Raw genomic sequence first — 17,817 nt, 5'->3', positions numbered from 1 at the left:
CCCCGACCTCCACCTCGAGCTGGTTGAGCAGGTAGGGTGGTAGCTGGTGCTGGAATCATAGCCTGAGGACTCGGCGAAGCACATGGTGGCTGAGAAGTCTGTGGATGTGCACCCCTCCTAAGTCTGGGGCAATCCCTCACTATATGGCAGGTGTCACCACACTCAAAACAACCCCTCGGAGGGCGTGGCTACTGCGACTGACTCGGGCCAGGTCTGTTGGACTGGCCACTAAAAGCACCCCGAGCAGGAGGCATACTAGATACTGGCGGTGCATAATAAGGCTCCTGGGGCCTAGCAGGGGCTGGAACACCTCTGGTGGCTGGAAGAGGTGAATGAACGAGGTGACTTACAGAACCCTACCATGTCAAACTACAGTTGGGGCATGAGTACCGCTGTAAGTGCCAGACTCTCGAGTCTTCTTTCCTCCATCTCCTCTCTATCCCGGGCACGCATGCCCTCCAATCTCCTAGCAATACTCATAACTTGCTGGTAAGGAATATCCATCTCTAGCTCCCTGACCATACTAATCCTGGTACTGGGGCGGAGTCCCTCAATAAACCACCGGACCCTCTCTCGAATTATGGCAACCAAGGCTGGTGCATGTCAGGCCAAATCACCGAAATGGACTGCATACTCTGACACAGTCATAGCACCCTGGCGCAACTGCTCAAACTCCACGCGCCATGAGTCTCTAAGGATCTGAGGGACATACTCTCTCAAAAATATGTTCGAGAACTGAGTCCATGTAAGTGAAGCTGCCTCATCTGGACTACTCAACTCATAAGCACGTCACCACTGATAGACTGCTCCTCTAAGCTGAAAGGTGGTAAAAGAAACCCCACTCGTCTCCGCTACGCCCATAGTACGGAGAATACGATGTCACTCCTCTAGAAAACCTTGAGCATCCTCTGTAGCTAATCTGCTGAAGGTAGGTGGGTGGTACTTCTTATACCTCTCAAGTCTGAGTTACTCTGCTTCAGAAGTGGCTATCCTAGTCTCATGCTGAACTGGAGCTACCGGCGGCATATGAATAAACTCTGGGGCCTGATCGACATGGACCCTCTGCTCAGCAGTATGGGTTGCAGGAGTCTGTGCCCCTCCCCCGACCTGAGATATGGCGGGAGCTAATGGAATTAATCCAGCCTAAGCTAAGGTGCTGAACATGCTCATGAACCGGGCTAGAGTCTCTTGGAGGGCTAGTGCAGCAATGGGAACCTCCAGTGCCTGCGCTCCAGCTGGATCTGCTGGGGACTTCTCTATCACAGCTCGCGCGGGTGCTCTACCTGCACCGCGTGCTTGTCCTCTACCCCGGCCTCGGCCTCTGGCGGCTCTAGCAAGGGGCGCGAGTGCCTGGTCATCAGATCCTCCGGTACAGGTCTTCACCATCTGTGAGAAGAATAGTATAGAGAATTTTAGAGTTTGATGCCAATAACTCACATGACAAGGAATCAAAAGAAGCATGATTGTTCCTAACAGTTCCATAGTCTCCCGAAGATAAGTACAGACATCTCTGTACCGATCCGCGAGACTATAATAAACCGGCTTGTGACTCACAACACCTATGAACCTAGAGCTCTGATACTAATTTGTCACGACCCAAATTCTCCCTCCGTGAATCGTCGTCACAATACTTAGTCTCTACGACTAGGTAAGCCTAACACTTGCGGAAATGGAATGAAAAACATAAAAATTAGCAACTAGCAGTAACAGATAATTTTTAATAAGCAATTGAGATGCCACTCTGCATATACAATAATCAACTCACAAAATGTACATAACACTCCCAAGACCCGAAACACCGTAAGCCACAAGCTTCTACGAAGTTCTAACTGTTCTATACATCAGTGTCTATAGAAATAAAGGAAGAATCAACATAAGGGGTAGAGGGGGACTCCGAGGATCTGCGGGCGCGGGCAGATGTACCTTGAAGATCTCCGAAAAACAGCAGCGACTACAACTAAGGACGAGGCTGGTAAAAGGAACCTGGATCTGCACACGAAAAACATGTGCATGAAAGGGCGTGAGTACACCACAGCGGTACCCAATAAGTGCCAAACCTAACCTCGGCCGAGTAGTGACGAGGTCAGGTCAAGGCCTTACATGTATATTATAAATAAGCAGGAGAGTATAACAATATAATAAGAGACTGGAATTTAAACAAAGAGAACATAGCAAAGTAGCAACGCAGAACACACGGATAAACAGCAGGGGATCTCTCGAGATACCGTCTCGTAGTCCCAAATAAAATTACAAGGAAACTTTCCGAGGTACCACCTCATAGTCTCAAAAGTATATATGCAGGGAGAACTCCTAAGGAACCGCCTCACAGTCTCAAAAGTAAATGTGCAGGGAGAACTCCCGAGGAACCACCTCGTAGTCTCAAAAATAAATATGCAGGGGGATCTCCAGGGATACCGTCCCATAGTCCTAAAGTAAATACGCATCTCAAGCAAATGAATATAATCGTTACAGCAAGAAACCTATAATTTAGACTAAGTACAAGTCAAGAAAGAAGGAGGATTTACTAAGCATGCTGCAAAGAGTCAAATAGGCTATTAGGACACGTAGACATGCTATTCTAGGCTAACTACACATGCTAGTATACTTAGATAAGATGAAAACAGGCTATTAGTCGGTAAAAATCAGGTTTTTTTTCTACAAATAGCCTATGTACGCACTCGTCACCTTGCGTACACGGCTTTCACATATCATAATAACACCAGATCTTAATGGGATTTCCCCCACATAAGGTTAGGCAAGCCACTTACCTCGAATCAAGCTCAATCAATCCATAACAATGCTCTTTCAATGAAAATCTGACTCAGAATTTCCCAAATCTAGCCAAAATCAATTACATATTATAAATATAACTACAAGGAACTAAGCTAGCTACTGAAATAAAAGCTAAAGCAAGAAATGGAAAAATCGCCCTAAAAAGTCTCCCCGGGCCCACGTCTCGGAATCGGGTAAAAGTCACAAAATATGAACACTCATTCACTCACGAGTTCACTCGTACAAAAAGCATCCAAATCCGATGTTAAAATCCAAATCAAAGACCAAAATCTTAGTTGAAGAATTTCTACCATTTTTCCCCAAATTGCTCAACAATATTTCTTAATTAGATGATAAAATCAACCATAGATTAGAGGAATATAACCAGAAAGGAGTGAAGAATCGTTACCCACAAGATTTCTCTAAAAACCCTTCGAAGTATCGCCTTAATCCGAGCTCTCAAAGTCCCAAAAATTGAAATGAGATAAAACCCTCGATTTGGTCCTTTTTCTGCCAGGAAACACGTATCTGCGAGCCTTCAACCGCACCTGCGGAAATACCATCACAGGTGTGAAAAATTACTGAAGGGGTTGGGTCCGCATCCGCATCCGTGGCAAGGGGCCGCACCTGCGTGCCCTCTAGTGTGAAAAATATGGGCGCACCTGCGAAAAGGACTAACTCTGGCTGCCTCCGCTTCTGCGACCACTGATCCGCATCTGCACTATCGCAGGTACGGAGAAACCATTGCACCTGTGACCTTTGCTGATCTCCACCCTTTCCGCACGTGTGCTCAACCTGCCGCACATGCGGAATCGCACCTGCGGGTAATACCCTCCAGTGCGATCATACCATCAAAAGGCCAAACTTCAGAAATTCCTCAACTTCCATTCCAAGTCCGTTAACCACTCGAAACTCACCCGAGGCCCCTGGGACCTCAACCAAACATACTAACCAATCCTAAAATACCACACGAACTTAGTCGGGCCCTTAAACCACATCAAACAACGCTAAAATCACAAATCATCCTCCGATTCAAACTTAAAGAACTTGAAACATCCAAATTCGACAACTGATGCCGAAACCAACCAAACCACATTTGATTGACCCCAAATTTGCACACGGGTCATATTCAACCCTACAGACCTATTCTAACCTCCGAAATTAGAATCCAACTCCGATATCAAAAAGTTCATTACCGGTTAAAATCTTCAAAACTTCGACTTTCGCCATTTTAAGCCTAACTTGAGTTATAGACCTCCAAAACACAATCCGGACATGCCGCTAAGTCCAAAATCACCTAACTGAGCTAACGGAACTGACAGAACTCCATTCTGGAGTCGTCTTCACACACTTCCAACTACGGTCCAAATCCTAAGGCTTAAATCTCCATTTAGGGACTAAGTGTCCCAAAATACTCTAAAAACTAAAACGAAATCTCCCGACAAGTCACAATAGCAGAAATATATATGGGAGAAGCAGTTAATAGGGGATCGGGGTTATAACTCTCAAAACGACCGGCCGGGTCGTTACATAATTTTTCAGTTAAGATTTTTAGTTTTAAACTTTTAAAGAATTAATTGTTCAGTTTTTTAGTTTTTCTATTTGTTTCTTTTGTTGCACTGATTTTTTAGTATTTACAAGATTAGGTTTTATTATTTTTCTGTGAATTATGCCCGCTCGCAGTGATATGGTTAGTAACATTAGATTGTTGAGTTTCTTATTCCTATTCCTAATAACATGTAACTTTGAATATTAAGATTATTCATTGGGATATTTTCAAATGCAAAGAAAGTTTTGTTTTCTAAAGTTAAAATTTAATCCCTCTTTTCTTAAGACCAAAAATTCAGTTCCTTTCTCTTTACAGTATGATCACGATTTCTGAATATTTTTTATTCTTATCGGTAAACCGATAACTGAACCAATAAGGATCAATAATCGACTAACAGATACCCGATAATCGATATCTTATCGATTCGATTATTGGTTTAGTATATTTATAAATCGATAACAGATATGCTGAACCGATAACATTCATAACCGAACCGAACGGACCGATGCCCACCCTAGTGTGATTTCTCACGTTCTTGTCTATTCTTCACACTAGTGGAGGCTCTGCGTGGACCCACTGTAAAAAGAAGTTGATGTTTTATGTGTACTTGATGTTTTATGACTTGTGGAGATGGGAGATTTGATTTTTATGGGGTTCGAGAATTAATTGGAACACTTAGTTTTATTTTGAAAGTTTTAAGTTAGAAGAGTTAACCAAGGTTTGACTTTTGAGTAAAAGACCTCGAATTAGAGATTTGATGATTCCAATAGATTCATATGCTTATTTTGAACTTAGAAGTATGTATTTTTGATGTTTAGATTTTATTTTTGATGCTCCTACAAAATATTGAGCCTATTTGTCGAAAGTTAGAAATGTAAGTATTGGAGAGTTTTGAAGTTTGATCGATAGTTGACTTTGATGATATCGAACTCAGATTATTGTTCAGAACTCGGAATAGGTTCGTTTTGTTGAATGAAACTTGTGTCCAAATATTGGTTGTAATCCGAAGTGTTTAGGCATGAATCGAACGCTTGATTGGATGTTTAGAAGTTCTTGAACTTAGGAGGAGTTCAACTTATGGTTTGATCTTTAATTCGTAGATGTGATGATCTTGTATGTATTTGAGAGATATGCATAGGTCCGGGTAGTATTTATGGACTTGCTGGCATATTTGAATGGGGTTCCTAGTGGCTCGGGTGAGTTTCTGACCACCCAAAGCATGTTTGAATTGGCTGATGTGCCGGTGTCTTATGTTTATTACGTTTGCGAGGGGTGTCTCGCATTCGCGAAGAAGGAATTTGCACTACAAGAAATATGCTTTTTAACGACCATTTCTTAACGAAGGGTCATTAATCTGGTCGTTATTGATGTATTTATAGCGACCAAATTTTTTTCCTGTCGTTAAAGCCAATTTTTAGTTTGACATTAACTAATTAATAATATCCGGTCGTTAAAAATTATAATTAATCAATTAAAAAATAGGCATTATATTTTTCCTCTTTCCCCCCCAAACTCACCCTACGCCCGCCCCACTCCCCCTCCAAAAAGACCCTTAGTCTACTGCTGATCAAAACCTGAAACTGCTATCAAAAATTTATGGGAGAAGAGAAAAACGTTTGTCACCTCCGCCGGCATCAACTACTCATCTTAGAGTTTCTTCTCATCAAGGTAAGATTTGAAATTTTACTCTTTTTATATTTTAATTTTGGTTCAAATTAATAGGGTTGTGATTTGGTTTTCACTTTGGTGATGTTGGTATTCAAAAATTATGGCATAGTCGGTTTAGAATCAAGAATTTGTTGTAAGATCAATTTCAGTTTATCTTAATTTGGACTTAAGAATTTTTTGATTATTTTAATCTGGGCTTAAGAAATATGAATTTGTGGAATGGTTAGTTTCAATGTGTAATCACCATATCATCATCTCTATCTATTCTACTGCTTTTCATTTGTGTTTTTCTCTTGCTTTCTCCTTCTTTATGACATGACTTCTGTTTTCCTTTGTGTTGAGTAAAAGATTCAGTCGTTCTTGAGTTGGGTTTTCAAAAATTTAGAGCCTTAGAAGGATAAATTTCAATGCGTAAAAATTAGGCAGTGGTTTTGACGATCGAAGCTTAAAAGTAATTTGCATTGTTTTGGGTGTTACCATATAAAGGTATTTCTATTGAGTTTTAGATATCAGCTTGGTGTTTGAGTTTTTGCTTCACTTAATTGTTATGTTTCCAGTTCACAACTTGTAGCAACAAATCTTGGCTCTTTTAACTTTGTTTAATTTTTTAAAATCTCTTATAAAGAATTGTTGTCCAGTATTTGCGGAAATGATTACTTCATTTTTTTTTCCTAGATTGATCATTATAATAGGTGCTTAAGTTGTAAAAGCAGTCAAGCACTTGTCATTATAGTAAATTGTTGTTACTCTTTCAACTCTGAAAGAGGTGCATGACTAATATTTAGGTTGCTGAGGTATCGATTTCACTGAATCCAGTAGCCGACCTTCTTTGCTGTTTTCCCTTGTTGGTTACTTGATATAAAGGTCATCTCTTGGAAAGAAAGAGAATGACATTTTTCTTCCAAAACACGGCTTGTAACTTTCATATGATGTGATTCAGCTGGTAGAGCTGATGGACAATTATTCTAATACAACCAAGTTGGAATGTCGAGCTTGCAAATTATTATGGAGTTTAATATGTGAAGTCTTAACTGCTTATTTTAGGGTAAGATTGAGAAAATCGATTATCTGCGATGGGACATATTATTTTTCTTTATTGTATAACATAAATTAAGTTCGATTATACGGGAAAAACAATGATTTATTTCATTGAAATTGTATGTCTCTGCATGTCATATTTCATCGATCATATATGCACGTGTGTTCTTCAATGTGGCTCCTTATCTTTTTATATTCCACCTGCTTGGGTTGATTGCTCAGACCACTTTTGTATGAAGAAAATATATGGAAATGAATCTTCTAATTCTAGTGATGTAGATTTTGAGGGTGGTCCTTCACCCAAGGAGAGAGAGATCAGAAGTCCCAAAGCTACTATGACTTCTCCTAGTTCGACTTTAGCAGATACAAAGTACCAAAGTGGGAAGCAGAAAGGGAGTAGACATACTTCTGATAGGGATCTCTGTGAGAAACTCAAAATTGGAGGCATGGACACCTCAGAACTTCATTCAAGTGGTAAAAAGAAAACATATAGGGAAAGTGCCATCAAGGTATTGTGGGCTTTACTCTGGTTCCAACTTTTTACATATTTGATCAGTGTTTATAGGTCCAACAACATCTTACTTTCCATGAAATTACAAACAATTTCTATTGAAGGTAGGAGGTCATTGTTATGTCATTCTTGAACAAGTTATATACAATGGATATCATAAACTAACTTTATTAACTATTAAGCAGAACTTGTTTACTCTTTTATTGCCTCCAAAAAAGAAAGTAGTAATACTTATTTGTAGTTGTGCTTGCCTAATATGGTAATCCCCTCTAAAAGAAAGTATTTTTAAAAAGATGTATGGATGTATGGTTTTTGTTTTTATTTTTTATTTTTGTTTTGAATATCATGGTTTTTTGAATTTGCTTGAAGAGACAGTTTGATTAGTTTTAGAACGAATTGTGACTGAAGGCTTCATATGGCAGACCTACCTAGTTTGTGATTTAGAGCAATTAATCAACTTATTTCTTTACTTTACTAAAAGAATATTCTTTGATAGTTTTCATGCATTTTCCCACTTCAGCTCAATCATTTTTGGGATTTCAGAGGCTCTACGAATCCTTCAAGGAAAATCAGTATCCTGACCGTGATGCAAATGAGAAGTTGGGTAAAGAATTAGGCCTAACAACTCACAAAGTTTTATGAGTTCTCCCTTACGTATGTTAATTTCAGCTTCATCCGCATTTTCTCCACTTGTATCTTTGATTTTGCTTCACTGCTGCCTTCTTTTTCCTTAGTTTCTTTTTGTAAAATATACAAGTTAGTAAATGGTTTGAAAATACTCGTCATTGCCATCGTCATTCTTCTCGCTGGGACTCAATTATGAGTTAAAAAGTCTCGAAAGAATCTCCTTCCTCACCAAATATAATGGGAGAACCACTTGAAATTGAATCTCTATATGTGGTAAAGTTAAAGTTGAACATAGTAGCATTTCTTATGTAATGTTGGGATAAATATAAAATGTGCATTTATTTTCTGCTCTATGAGCTATTTACATTACCAACAAGAAAACAAATCAAACAAATTATTAGTAACTCATGAAAGGGGAACACTTTTAGATGTTTAAACTTCTGAACATTCTTCCAATCTTGCGTTGTCTGCCTTTAAAGTGAACATCTTAATTCTTTTAGTGTTTCATCCCCGAGTAATGGATTATATTATTCCTTGAGCCTTGCTTTAAACTTGGGTTTTTTTAATTATGCCCAATATTTGCTTTACATAATCCACGTGAGATAACTGCCGGGAGTCTGAATTTAATTTTAGATTCTGCACCCTCCTGTTATTTGGATGACAATATATGGACCTGAAAAGGCCAAGATCTTTCATTATGCATTATTGTGCTTTTTGTATATTTTATTTATGTTGTATATTTTAAAGCTAAGTCACTTATACGCATCAATCAACTATGCCCATAGTAACTAGTTTTGATCATACTTTCCCGTTTATTTGATTCTAATTCTAACTGGATTCACAAGAATCCTAGGAGATTGTAGCTCCATGGAATCATATTTTAGCTTTAAAATTTTGATAAATTATTCTGCGACCAGAGTATCAATTTGAGCCTTGCTTCTTGAGAGGCATATTTACCACTACTAAGTTGTAGGGAAGCATCACGCCTCATTTACAAGATAGTTAGGTGTGCTTGTTCGTGATCATTAAATGTGTCCATTGAGGGTATACTCATGGGCAAACATCGAAGAAGATAAGCTGGAACAGAGGAAGCTATTACTGTAAGGATTTAGAACATCATTTTCTTGCTTTATTTTTCAAGCTTGATGCATGTCAAATAACTTGTATTTGTTGCTGGTTGTGAACATTATATGTGAGACTTTGGACTCACTCTTTTTCCATCTTTACAGCCATGCGCCAACAATCTTTCCATTCCCAAAAAATTTCATCTTTTTAGACACCCATACTCACTAATCTGATTTCTTTCAGTGGTTGTGGGGATTATAATGCTTGATGCTCTAAATTTCTTGTAGTATTAATCTTTTATTTCATAATATTTGTATTTTCAATTATTATGCTCGCTGCATTAATGGAGATTGAGACTGTCATCGGATGCTTTAAATGAGAATTACTTAATTAGAAGTTGTGTATTAATCTTCTAAAGTAGCTTGAAAGTCTTACTTTCTCATGCTCCGCTAGAGGTAGATGATACTTGTTTATTTGTTTATTTTCTTATTTTAGAAGGGAGATGGCTTTATTTTTGAATTTCGGATATATACAGTATAAAGAAAAGTTGTTTGTTCTATGTTCAAATCTTACCTTAGTGGGGAAATCGAGAGCATGTTCACATTGTTAGTCTTCTTTTCCTTTTGGCTTGTATTAGGGTATCCTGACTGGATTTTTTAGTTAGTTTTATTTGATTATTAGCAATTAGAGTCAGTGGCGAAGCCAGAAAATTCAACAAGGGTGTTCAAACCTTTGTCAGTGGGCTATATAAGGGTGTTCAAAGTCTATTTTTAATCAATAATAAGTAATATTTTACCTTATACGGAGTATAATTTTCCGACGAAGGGTAGTCAGTTGACTACCCTTGGTTGCACGTAGCTTCGCCCCTGATTAGAGTCTAGTATTTAGTGTTGCTACCGTGATGTATTTTCATGTCCTGTATTTTGCTAAGCAGGTACTTTAGAACTTCTAAGATCATAAGTAATTGTAATTGTAAGGTATTGCCATCTCTCCAATGAGGAAGTAAAAAAGAAATAACCATGAAAAAGAATACAAATTCATAATTTGCATAAAAGTCTTAGAAAATGAATTACCAAAATAATTTTGGAATTGTTTGTGCCTCCGTAAAAAGAAATTAAATGAGTCTTTCAAGTCCCTTGGTGAAGTTTGCAGCTAGTTTGTATAGCAGTTTGATTAAAGAAGATATTGAAGCCTTTATTTGTCATGGACCTACTGGAGGCAATTTGATCAAGAAGGCTATGTAGTTCTAATACAAGTCATATACGCGTAAAGTGTAGCAGATCAAGAATTTGAAAGTTCGAAGTATCAATCCTTGAAACAGTGCAGAGCAAAAAGTTGAAATACAAGAAATTTATTTTCTTAGGGGTGGTTTAAAGACATTTTATGTACATTGAACGCATTTTTTCTCTTTTTAGGAGTTGTTAAAACGTTTCCATACAATTTGGACGGTTTTATTTTTCATATGAATATTGATTATTTAATATAGTTTTGATTGTGTCGTGTGTGTGTGAAAGCATATGAAATAATTATTTTATATTTAGTAAAATAAGTTTTATAATTATATTTAGAAAAACTTCTCATTAGCGAAGGGAAATTTGGGCATTAAAAGTACCTGTAACGACCAAATTTGTTGCTCCCATAAAGTTTTTTAACGACCAAGATGACAATTTAGCAAAGGAAAAATCTGTCGCTAAAAATACATACAACGACCGGAATTTATATTGTCTCTAAAGGACCTTTAAAGACTGACTTAAAAGTCCGGTCGTTAACTTTTAACGTCAATGCTTTTAACGATCGGTGATGACCGGATGTTCTCCGGTCGCTACAAGCTTATAACGACCGGATTTGGACTTCTAACGACCGCTTTTCCCCTCACTATAGGCCTTTTTTCTTGTAGTGTTGGCTGGAGGTCATTTATTCTTCCCGTTCGCGCTGGGTGAGACGCGTTCGTGAATGCTTGTGGCAGTGGTGCTTCGCGTTCACATTGAGGGAGTCGTGTTTGCGAAGGAGGAGCTAAGGCTGGGATTTTGGCCTTCGCGTTTGTGTAATGATCCGACCGGTTATTTTATGTATTTGAGCCCCATTTCTCCTTTTGAAGCTTTCCGTATATGTATTTGTGATTTTATGACTTGCGGGGTTGGTTAGTTTCATTCCGGAAAGGTTTTGTATTGATTTTGGACCCTTTGGTTCTTGGTTTAGAAGCTTAAATTGGAAATATTGACCGAAGTTTTACTTTTATGAAAATGACTCCGGAACGGTATTTTGATGGCTCTGATATGTTCGTATCGTAATTTTAGACTTGGGCGTATGCCCGGAATTTATTTCTGAGGTCCCTAGGTTGATTTGACTTGTTTTGCCGAAAGTGGGCAATTTGGGCTTTAGAAGTTTCCCTAAGTTTGACAGTAGGTTGACTTTATGTCTATCGAGTTTGAAATTTAATTTTGGGAATTGGAATAGGTTTGTTTTGCTATATGGAACTTGTCTTCAATATTTGGTGTCATTCAGAGTTGGTTTGATAGGATTCGGATGCTTGGTTGTGATTCCAGAGGTTCTTGAGTTTTCTTTTGAATTTCATGCATTTTGATGTCCAATTCATGGTTCTAGATGTTATTTTGGTATTTTGATAGTGCAAGCGAGTTCATATATTATTTTTAGACTTGTGTGGATGTTTGGTTTGGAGCCCCAAGGGCTCGAGTGAGTTTCCAACGTGTTTCGGATTGGATTGAACTCACTTTTGGGTTGCTGGTGTGCCGATGCTCCAATTATCGCAATTGCGAGTACCGGTCTCATAATTGCGAAGTGAACTGTAGGGGTCAGGTATAGCAATTGCGATGCCTCACTGGCAATTGCGAAGCACGACTGGGTAGATTCACAATTGCGATCATATGGTCGCATTTGCGAGAGAAGCAGACTTCATAATGTGAATTCAGTGTCGCATTTGCAATATTCCTCAAGTCTGTCAGGTGCCGCAATTGCAAGAGTTCGCAATTGCGACCTCTGCACCTGAACAAAAGGGCTGGATAGTCTAGATATGATCTGATTTCTATTATTTTAGAACCCTAGACTCGGTAGGAGGCGATTTGGAGAAGGAATTTTCACATACAATCATTGCGTAAGTGATTTTGATCAATTCTTAATTATATTATATGATTATATATGAGATTTAACATCAAATTCATTAGAATCTAGGAGAAATTTTTGGGGCTTATTGTCTATGTTTTGAAAAATAAATTTTGAAATTTGAGAGTCAAATTGGACTCAGATTTGAAAATAAATCACATATATGGACTCGTGGGTTTATGAGTAGTCGAGATCTACCCTTGGACTCGACTTTTGACCGGGCGAGCCCGAAGTTGACTTTTGGAGAATTGTGTAAAGATCATAACCTTTTTAATTGTAATTGGTTTCTGTTGCATTGTTTGATGATATTAAGTCGTTTTGGTTAGATTTGAGCCGTGTGGAGGCAGTTTTAAAGGAAAAGCTATTTTTAAGTGGTGATTTAGCCTAGTTGAGGTAAGTATCTTGTCTAACTTTGTATGAGAGAACTACCCTTTAGGATTGAGTCTGATTGTACTATTTGAATTATGTAAAAGACGTGTACATGAGGTGACGAGTGTTTACACAGACTTATATGTATAAAAATTGACCGGTTTAGGCTCTTAGGTTACTTATAAGCATTTAATTGAAGTTTTTATCAGTTGTTCTGTCTTTCATTGTCAAGTTTGTTCTTGCATACTTTAATTGAAGTTGTTATTACATGTTCTAGCTTCCATTGTCGAGGTTTCCCCTATATGCATTTATTTGTAGTTGTTGTTATACGTTATTCTTTCTTTTGTTGAGCTATTCTCATGCATTTAGTTGTAGTTGCTATTTCATGCTATCTCTTTCATTTTTAAGCTTATGTTATGCATTAGAATTCGAAGATGTCGTTTCATGGAAGTACCTTCATTGTTGAGTTGTTGAAGTGGTAGTTGTTGAGAGCAATTAACACATTCGTGGTTGGAATTGCTGGTTATTGGAGTACCTTTCCTTGTTGAGTTATTTCTCGTTCATTTTGTTGTTATTAATATTCTTGTACATATTGTGGTTGAGCCGTGGGCTAAGTGTTGTGACAACATTGGTATTGTTAATTTTGGCAAATATTGTGGCATATGGACACGTGTGGTGCGAGTTGATTATTGTGTTGTGATATTGATGCGCATACGGCGGTATAAATATAGGGGTTGATGCGTATGCGGCGAAATAAGGTTGAATTATACGCGTGTTGCTAGTAAGAGAATTACTTGAAGCCATGCGGCGAGATAAGGGGGCTAAAGCGCGTGTAGCTATTTCGGAAAAAATATTTTTAAAATAAATTCAAGGCTCATGCGGCGATATAAGGAAATTGTGATTGTGACTTGGGAAATGTGAATATGATGTGTGGTACCTCGGATGTGATTCTTGTCATACATTTTATATCGAAAAGGCTTGCTGATTTGAACAATTATTATCTTTCCTTCATTCGTTTTACTTGTATTTTTCGGTATTTGATCACTTATTGTTCTTATCATATGTTCCCTCTTTGTTGTCCTTTATTGCCTTAATATCCGTTGTTAGCCTTGTATCATTATGTTGTTTTGTTGTCATTTATTTCTTTGTTTTTTGTTATTATATTATATTAATATTTTATTCAGGTTTCTATGTCTAGTAGGTGTCATGACCTCGCCTCGTAACTACTATAGCGAGGTTAGGCTTGATACTTACTGGATACCGTTGTGGTGTACTCATGCTACGTTTTTGCATATTTTTATGCAGATCCAGGTATTTCTGCTCGTGCTGGACGTCAGTGAGTTGACCCACATGTTGACGACCAATTTTGATCCTCTTTTTTCAAATTAATTTATTTATACTTATTGATTTTCAATAAATATGTTGAAAATATATTTTAATCGATAATACCTATTTTTTGTATAAATTAAGTAGCCAATAATGATAAGCTAATAATTTAGTATTATATAGTTATAAATATATTACTCTTACTATTTTTGAAACTACTAAAATAACCCTTATATTCATTACATAGGTTTTATAATTAATTAAATAAGTTATTCCTTATTTTTTTAGTAAATTAGCACACTATTTCAAAATAATTCAAAATTAGTGTCATAAATTAGAAAATATGATATTTTAGTAATTAGTTAATTAGTTACCGTAATTAGTAGTGTATTTGATAATTATAATTTTTATTATATTTTAATAAAATTATTTAAGTTTATTTAAATTAATTCTACAAACGTTAAAGACTAAAATGCTACAATTGCAATTTCATAATCAAAGGTGAAATGACTATTTCCAAAATCAAAAACAATCTAAACAACAAGCCCAAATCCAAATCTGACCCAGTCCAAACCCCTCCTCTTTCTACTCGGCAATCCATGCCACATTACCCGAAGCAATTAGAACTCGCCAAGTCACCTGTACCACGCTCACAAAACAAACACACCCAATCCTGATCGTTGATCCATATTATCAGCAGACTAGGTTTAATCTCGCCTTTTTAGTTATTTTAAAGCCTCACCATGTTTTATCTCAACCGTTGGATTACAAGAATCCAACGACCACTGATTTTTCTCATTTTAAACCTTTAATCCCTGAATTATTAGGGTCGTTGATCTAAAGATCCAATGGCCCAGATCACTCTCACCTCTTCTTAAATCTTAGAGACGACCAAACCTCACCCAAAAACCCTAATCATTCTCTATTGACTCTGCTGCCCCCTTTCCCCTTCCTCTCTTAATTTTTTAACTCTCATAGACCAGAATCAATCAAAAACTTGCACAAATCCATGCAAGGTCTCAAATCGACCAATAAATTATTTCTTTTGTCTCCTAAACCCGCTAATCCCGCCGATTTCATTCCCGTTTCATCACTTAAAATTCAAAGCCCTAATTTAAAAACATAGATTCAAAGATGAAACTTCGAGTCTCCAGATTTCCCTTATGCTGTGATCAAATCAGAGCATGCATGAGCATATCTCAAGATTTCATTATGTTTATTCGAGGTCCAGAGGTCAAATGCAATGACCTCTGGGTTTCTGAGCTTTGTCTGATGGGTTTTGCTTTCAACGGCCAGCCTTCCCCATCTCATGTAAAATCCCTACTGCTTTCACCTCTGCCTTCTCTGATTTCACTCGATTTGCTCGTATCATCAACTCCTTGTCATTTTTCACTCACCGAATTTGAATATATGAAATTCTAAGGCATTGAATGCCATTATAAAAGGGAGGTTTAATGATATCACCTAACAGGGCACAAAAGAGATATACAAACCTAACACAAAAAAAACTAAGAATTACTTCAAGCAAAAACTTTAGGTTCATTACTGATTTCTAATTTTTCTCTTTTCTTCTTCGGTCCTGAGTTAATGTACTGTTCGAGGTTTAAATCTTTGATTCCTAAACGGCTAAAAATCCTTGTTTGGTTTGCTACTCAAAGGAAGGTCAGTGTACTTTGGCCTTTTCTCTTTTGATTGTTCTAGTTGAAACCATTCCTACCCTGTTGTTTTCTATTGATCATCTCTGCTTATGATGTTTGTCATTAGTATATGATTGATTGTCTCTATTCATGATGAGTTGTAATTGGTTTTATAATCGAGTGTTATGCTTTGGTATTATATGTCTTAAGTCAATACTAATCGTTTATTGTGTGACCTTAATGAGTATTGTTCTTGATGGTTAAACTTCTGTGATTAATTAAAGAACCTCGATGATTCTTTACACTTGTTCTAAGCTTAGACCTTTCCTGATGTTATGGTGTGACCTTTATGTCTACAATATCAATTCTGCCCTTACATTATACATTTGACGTTGTTTGTCTGATAAACAGAAATAAAAATAGATATGAACATTTAAGTTTAAAATATCAGGATGTCATCACAGTTTTAAGTATATTAGCTTATGTTATTTGGGTTGACCTCTTCCTTCTAATGTGCCTCTGTGATCTTGAAACTCTTGAAAGATCATTGTAATGATTTTCTAACAAACTTCATGACTGTGTGATCATATCTGGAATTTCATTATATAAACATATCCTAAGTCAACTAGATTAAGTCCTACTGAGTTTCTGCACTTGTCCTTGCGTGTATCCTGACAACTGCTATTCATTTAGCTTAAGCTATGCCTTAGAAACTTGATTAAAGTATACCTGTGGTGTTTGAGTTTCACTTGTTGTGTTAGAATGATAAACTGAACTTCACCATGATTAAAGTTTTCATACTTAACCAATATAACTAAAACATGCTTAGTTAATATAAAACTCCCACTGTTCTGAACTACCATAATGACATTGTTAGCATGATCCTATACTGTTTGGTGCTCAATCATGTTTGTAATGTTACAGTATGATTGGAATGTCTCATATAGTATTTGAATAGGATAATTGTCACGATCCAAAACTTAGCATGTCGTGATGGAACCTAACGTGGTACTAGGCAAGCCAACACTTCAAAATACTTCCAACATTTTTAAATGAAAAGTAAAACAGCACAGGTTTAAATTCATCAAACTCTCAAAAACTGGATAGAAGGTCAAAACCCAACATCGAGGTATCACTGAGTACACTAGCGTCTATACAACACAAGTCTGGAAATACTGTTTAAGATAGTCTGAAACTAAATACATAACGCGGGAAGATAGGGAAAGAGAGAAAAGGTCTGCAAACGCCGGGCAGCTACCTTAGAATCTCCAAACGATCAAGCTGCACAGAGAATCTACACCCACCATATCCGGAAATACCTGGATCTGTACACGAAATGCAGGGTGTAGTGTGAGTACAACCAACTCAGTAAGTAACAAGACTAAATAAAGGACTAAAAGTAGTAACGAGCTTCACAGTTATAGTTCAATTACAATAATTTCAACATAGGAAGATAGGCATGATTTTAAGTTTGACAATTAAGGCCAAAACAGTTAATTCATATCAAGTTCAATTGAAACATGATATAATATCTCTCGGAAATTACATGACAGTGATATATGCCAGCTGAAGTGCAACAGTAATGAAATCAAATGCATCATCTCAGAGCAACAACCACTCAGTCCTCCCATTCACTTCAACCTTACAGTCACTCATTCTTCACAGTCGCTCATTTCTCCCAGTCGCTCGGCACTCACACTCAGCACTCACACTCGGCAGTCGACACTCATACTCAGTAGGTACCTGCGCTCACTGGGGGTGTGTACAGACTCCGGAGGGGCTCCTTCAGTCCAAGCGCTATAACAAGCCAATGGCATAAATAATGAAACATGCTGCGGCGTGCAGCCCGATCCCATAAATATCCTCACCATCAGGCCCTTGGCCTCACTCAGTCACCAATCTCTCCAGTCTCTCGAGCTCTCAGTAATTGTGATAATCAGCCCAAACAACAATGATATAATGTATCAATAAAGAATAATAGAGACTGATATATAATATGCAAGTAAAACTGTGACTGAGTATAAAATAGCAATTTAGCTGATAATTCAACATCTACAGACCTCTGTGGGTCCCTGCAGTGCCAACACATTGTCTAAACATGATTTCTAGCATGATTTGCAGTTCAATTTCTATAA

At 37.4% G+C, this 17,817-nt stretch overlaps 1 long non-coding RNA gene across 1 annotated transcript; it reads left to right on the top strand.

The window, feature by feature from the left end:
• The first annotated feature begins 5,850 nt into the window (after nucleotides 1–5,850).
• On the top strand, nucleotides 5,851–8,335 carry LOC107819264 (uncharacterized). The gene is made up of 3 exons (XR_001655675.2): nucleotides 5,851–5,989; nucleotides 7,299–7,536; nucleotides 8,059–8,335. It is a non-coding gene; the product is annotated as an uncharacterized LOC107819264 (long non-coding RNA).
• Nucleotides 8,336–17,817: the final 9,482 nt, after the last annotated feature.

Source organism: Nicotiana tabacum, chromosome 9, assembly GCF_000715075.1.
Source record: "Nicotiana tabacum cultivar K326 chromosome 9, ASM71507v2, whole genome shotgun sequence".
Classification (NCBI taxonomy): Eukaryota; Viridiplantae; Streptophyta; class Magnoliopsida; order Solanales; family Solanaceae; genus Nicotiana; species Nicotiana tabacum.
Note: the sequence above shows the minus strand (reverse complement) of the source record. Positions and strands in the feature narration are given on the sequence as shown.